We start from the raw sequence: 6,430 nt of genomic DNA, 5'->3' as shown, positions 1-6,430 counted from the left end.
TCATGCGTGAAAGAGATCTTTGATACGCTTCTATAGACTGCGATGTTGACGCACGGTGCTTTCGTCCAATTGTTTAATTTTTAACACGCACAAAATAAATACACCTTTTTACACGAAACTGTTTGGCTCATAAGTATAAAGTCCTACGTATATTATAACGTCGAGTCATATTGTTGAATTACGCAGGTATCAATACCTTTTAGAAAGCCAATAATTTATAAATTTATACAACTTTTAATATACAATCTAGAAATATTGTTAATAATGTTTTTGAAAAAACGGTCAGAATTAAACAGCATTGTAACTAAGAAGGGGGTGCTGATCATGATGATAACACCTCTCCATTACCCCCCCCCCCCCCCTCCCTTTCACTTTTCTCCTTACTTGCTCGCCCTTTCACACGAAGATACTAATTGGTGAAAATAAATACGGGTATCCAACTCAGAATTAGCAAGAGTCAATTATCATGATTATTGGGGGTGGGGTGGGGCATAGCTATTTACACTAAATTTCCATACAAAATAATTTCTAGAAGTCTTTAACCCCCTCCCCCAACACACATCTTGATTTGAAGAGTTAAAAGTTTTAAACAATACCAGGAACTTTGCTATCTTTAATCCTCAAGTATTTTAACTTTTATTCATCACTCGACCCTGTTCAGTTACTGAGTTTTGACTGTGCTGTTTATTCCATCCCAAAATCACAGAGCAGATGTGCCATGAATCAGAAGACAGGTCCTGGCTCTGTATAATAAAGGCAGTCTGCTTCAGCAGTATTGAACAAAGAAATATAACTGCTTCTGTAAGGCTCAGGCATTTATCAATACCTGATTAGAATGGGAAAAACCAAGGAAAAAAATATGTAAATATATATATATATATATATATATATATATATATATATATATATATATATATATATATATATATACTTGTATGAAAATATAACTGGACATAATGTCTTGTGGAATAACTTTAATAACTAATCTCACAGTTTAGAGGAAATTAAACATTACAGCTTTCCCAAGATCTCCACTGGAAATTGCAGTATGTATACTTTAAGCATGCATGTACAGAATTATAAATTTGTATTTTTTTTTTTTTACAAACCAGAAAGTACATGCATGTTCTCTGCATTCAGGTATAAAATGATCAAAGAACTTTTTTTTAATTCTATGAATTTCACTTTATTAATTCTTATGCCTGTGCACAATATTCTAAGAACCCCTATAGTTATCAAGAACAACATGTATACATAAAGAAACTAAATGCGTTTGTCAAATGGAATTCCATGAAATGAAAATTGAATCAAGACATTTAATCAAGCACCACATAATTTTACCCCATTCCCCCACTCCATAAAATCGAAGAAAATTAAAGGCACACTCCTGTTGATGACATTGAGAAATCCTCCACTCTATTATATATATATATATATATATATATATATATATATATATATATATATATATATATATATATATATATATACGCATCACTTTGTTGACTGTGACTGAACCCTCAACAGAACATAACATTGTACTGGGAGGTGAATGACCTTCCAAGCAAACACTTTTGTCAACATGTAAACATCCAGAAAAAAAAAATAATCTGGGCTGAAAATGATTTAGCCTTCTCACATAAAATACAGCCCTAAATTTGCATGAATTTAATTTCTGCAATTTTATATGATTATAACCCCTCTACTGGACCAAAAGAGGCTGAAATCAGTCCCCTATAAAACATGGAATAAGTATAGATATTAAAATCAGATTGTGCTATAGAATGATTGTGGTAAAGAGAATATGTTATTGTAATTAATAAGCCAAGCTAACAACATGGAGGTCCTGTATTGTGATTACAATGACACACGTATGGTAAATATATTTTCACCTGATATGCCTTAACCATGGTCTTAACAACCAGCCATAAATCATGTTACATCATCATATTTAAAGTGCATTACATTATCTATGAATAATAAAACACTAAATAACTGCATCTATTTAAAAATTAGTGAAAAGCGATATATTTTTTACCAGCATCTTAACAGGTTTTCATGGATATTTTTCACAGCATAATCGTGTTTCTTTTTTATTGTGTGATTAATTGGTCAGGGGTCCACAAAAACAGGAGAATTGACGGGGAAAAGGATTTTACTGGGCATTCACATACTGGCAGGCATCCATGAAGATTCCACCTTTTTGTGTCACTGACTGCAATTAGTTATAAGAATTGTTGGAGTTGTTTTTATACTTCTTCCATCCAGAGAAATGTCTTTGATAATGTTTTACTATCACTTCCACTGTGCATTATTCCTGATCAATCATACCAGGTGTTTTTGACATACATCATCTGACTGCATTGTTAGAATCAAATGAGGCCTGATAGAGATTTTTTTTTTTAAATATTTGGAGGTGAAATATTCAACAGTCAAGGCCAAAGGGAGGTTAAAGTTTGCCAGTTGTACATGACCAACTGAGAGAATTTCATAACTTTGCTTTATGATTAGCAAGGGGGTAGATAAAAAAATTTTTGGGCCAGGTTAAAGTGACAGTACCTAGACCTAACATGAATTTTGTTTACACTTTACTTGGGTGTAGAGAATTAGAATTTTTTCAGTCTGTTGTTTGAGATGGATATGAGTAAGGAAACAGAAAAGGTCAAGGTCAAAGATAGAAGCTAAGACAAAAATGTAATTTCATTTTATGCCTTCTGGACACATGAAACTTTGTTCTATGAACATCTACAATTCTCTGCTTTAATGTTAGATCACAATTTTGAGTATTATTATTCCTTTTTTGCTTTTCCATGTTACTCAAATTTTCCTCATTCTAATGCACAACCTTTGGGTTAAGTTTCATCTTTTATAAATTTTTCATCATAATTAAAGTCCAAATTTAGATAAGAATTTATAAAATACACATGTTTGTGAAAATGACTTTCCAAATATAAATGCTTTAGGTTTCATCACAAGCCCTTTGGTAAACCACAAAAAATTTTAGTTACATATGAGCTGATAATGCCTCTCCATTGTCAAGGTCTACTGTACAAGTGGCATGAACATACTCCATTGAAACTTTATGAAGGGCATAAAAAAGCATCAAATTGTGATGACATGATATAAAGGTTGTTATTTGACCATTAGACACTGAGATAATGTCTAGTAGCAGCATGTCTGGAGACATTGAGGGTCACATGACAAGGTCATGATTTTGTCTGGAGTAAAGGGCAAGGTCATGATTATCACACAATGTTGAAGTAAATGAAGAAAGTTACCAAGATTTTTAGAAATAATACTGTAAGATCAGTTATTTTTGTGGTTTGAGGAAAAATATTGGTTTGTTGGGATTTGATTTCATGGATGAAGAATTGTTGAGTAGTTATACGTAAAACTTTTACATTTCATGATAGACATGAATTTGAGGATCTCTTCATACCTCAAAACAACAAAAATTAACCCCCCCCCCCCCCCCCGAAAAAAAAAAAAAAATTAGTGATTTCACAAGAACTGAATCATTGCACATGCCAAGCAAACACTTCTTTTTTATTGTGCTCTTGCTTGCAATTTTTAAAATGCAAGGACTTAAATTTGACACCGTAACCTGTTCTTTGAAAGTCAACACTTCATTTGATGGAACAACTTCATTTAATTCTAGAGAAGTAAGGGTGACTTTTTACCAAGGCATTGTGTTAATTAGTTAGATCAATTACTGTTAGATACAGGCAAATGCAGGAAAGTAACTAATGAACATTTTCATTCTTCTATCTCTTCCCAAGTTTTGAAGTTCAAAGGGATTGACACTTCAGTAACATGTAAACACAATTTTAGAATCAAATAAATTACAGATTACAAACAAAAAGTCACTATTCCATTCTAAAATCATTTGTGTTTAGAAAGGCAAATTTTCTGTGTTATGTGTTGTTTTTTTTATTCAAGTACCATATGAAGCCAAGAAATAACTTAAATGAAAATCAATTGACAGTGTGAGCACTTCCTTTATAGGAAAAATCAGTGCTACGACAGGACCTGGCAATGTCTGCAACCCGCTCCCTGCCTCTAAATGAGATTATTAGGGTAAAAATGGATAAATCCCATTATCCCATCTGTCAAGTGAAACAATTCCTATTAATCTGGTCTCTCTCCTCTGTGATGAACTCGATTCATTAGAGCTTGGACATGACTGCCACCGCCTCAATCAATAACAGCACTGACTGGACAAATGATTCAAAGCTTTTCAAAAAAAAAAAAAAAAATCAAAATAGCTACACCTATTTGCAGCTGTGTTTGTTGTAACCCCCTTCCCCCATTTTCTGAATTCCTAAAAGCTCTTTAATTAAACCTAATTGTTTCAAAAATTAATTGTCTTAAGCTGTAGCTGATACAAATTATGACCCCAGCGTTGACAAATACAACCTTCCGTAAACATAAAATGGACATTTATATATAATTAGGTATCATTTGTAATTTTGAAGTCTGTGACACATGATGCTAGTTCACTCCCTGACACCCACCAATTTGTAATCATTTATCATTCAAATCGTCACAGTAATTGATTGATCAAAGATCAAAACCAAACCTTGAAATAGCTATAGCTCACTTTCTAACATTCTAAGAACTATAACTCTTGGAAGTTCATTTTTTTTTTTTTTGGATTCTGATCACCAATATATCTCTGTGCATTGCTTACAGCCGAGACAATAACAAGCTCCCATTTCAAATCAATAAACAGCAGAAATGAAAATAAAATATTGATGTTGAGGAACAAATCCTCATTGCTGATGTAACTTTTTGCTTAATCACATGTGTCAGCACCATAAAAAAAGAAGTATGCAATAGAAACATTTTCTGCCTAACAGATTCCTTTGTATTGAATAAAAGCAAAGCAATTAGGTATGAGGGCTCAACACAGACTGCCAGAAGACGACCACATCGATTTCTATTTGCTGTGTGCACATATTGTGATATTTAAGGATATATAGCTGTCATTTAATGGGAAGCAAATCAACAGTTGATCGATACCTGACTAAAGATCTGTCACAAATAAATAACGCTCCCTTTTTAGCCTACCTGAATTAAAAAAAAATTCTTTTTTTGCTTATCATCACTGATCAGGTGTAACTTTAAATGGTGAAGTTTCATTTGAGTTTAGTTGATACATGAAATGTATGAAAAAATGATATTCCAAGTAGTTATAAAAAAGGGGAAACAACTAGGAGAAATGGAGATACGATATATATTGACAAAAAGAACTGTTTAATACAAGGTGAAGGCATTTATACACATGTAGATAGTTACCAAGATTTTCATATACATTTGTACATGATCAGAGAGAAAAAAAAGTTATCCATGAATGCTTACGTTTGTAAAAGTACCAGTGGAGAAAGAGACAGGGTTCGGTAAGGTTAGGAGATATAAGGAGATACATGTATATAAACCTCAGATAATAGTGAGTGAAGTGAACTTCTCATCACAAGTAAAATGCAAACTATTTTTAGATTAAAAATTGAATTGATTTGAAAAAAAAAATTATTTTTACAAATCAGTGCACTGAAAGTAGAAGCAGAGAGACTACCGGTACTTCAAAATGTTTTCATTTTGCCTAATCAAGATTATATTTGCTCTTTTGAAAAGAAAAAAAAAATTACCGTTAAAGTGTCACTGGGCTTTCAGAAGAGGTAATTTGACAAAATTGTTTAAAGAAATCATCATTTTGTCCATCCTCACAAAGTCAAGGTTTTGTGATTTCGGAACTTCACACAAACTCTTGACATAAGTCGCTATTTAAAAGTTTGGCTTGTGGTTACACATGATGTAATGGGTAATTATGAACTAACCAATGAGAATTTATTTTTCAAATCCGTCGTTTTCAAATGGCCCAACTCCAGAGCACATCTTTTGTGATTGTAAGGAGGACGATCTTCTAAAAAATAATTCCCGATGTTTCATTAATGTAACTACGGTAGTCGAAAATCCTACAATATTGACACTTTCTATTTTAAAGATGAGTCATATTTGTTTACAAAACTTACCTACAATAAAAGCTGTTTTCTGATTGGTTCCAGTCCTAGACCAGGAACAAATGAAATAGTAGCTTTCGAGCCCAACTTTTAAATAGCGACTTATGTCAAGGGTTTGTGTGGAGTTCCGAAATCACAAATCCTTGACATTGTGAGGATGCATTTTTTCCAGTAGAAAATTTAATGTCTGATTGAAAATAAAAAAAAAAATATAAAGTATCCAAAATTTTCTTTGCACATCATTTCATGATAATTTGGGACTCAAATATTCTTTGCAGTATTTACATATACATGTACAAGTAGTGATGGCTGAATATTTTGAATTTTAGGATTTCATATCCATTTGAAGTAAATTTTGTATTTGAAATTCGTTGTGGACCTCTTAGTATGACTGATCGTGTTTTTGGTAG

This window comes from Saccostrea echinata, unplaced genomic scaffold, assembly GCF_033153115.1.
Source record: "Saccostrea echinata isolate AGI-Se365-2 ecotype Australia unplaced genomic scaffold, CSIRO_AGI_Sech_v1 ptg000010l, whole genome shotgun sequence".
In the NCBI taxonomy this organism is placed as follows: Eukaryota; Metazoa; Mollusca; class Bivalvia; order Ostreida; family Ostreidae; genus Saccostrea; species Saccostrea echinata.
This window is presented reverse-complemented; position numbering follows the sequence as displayed.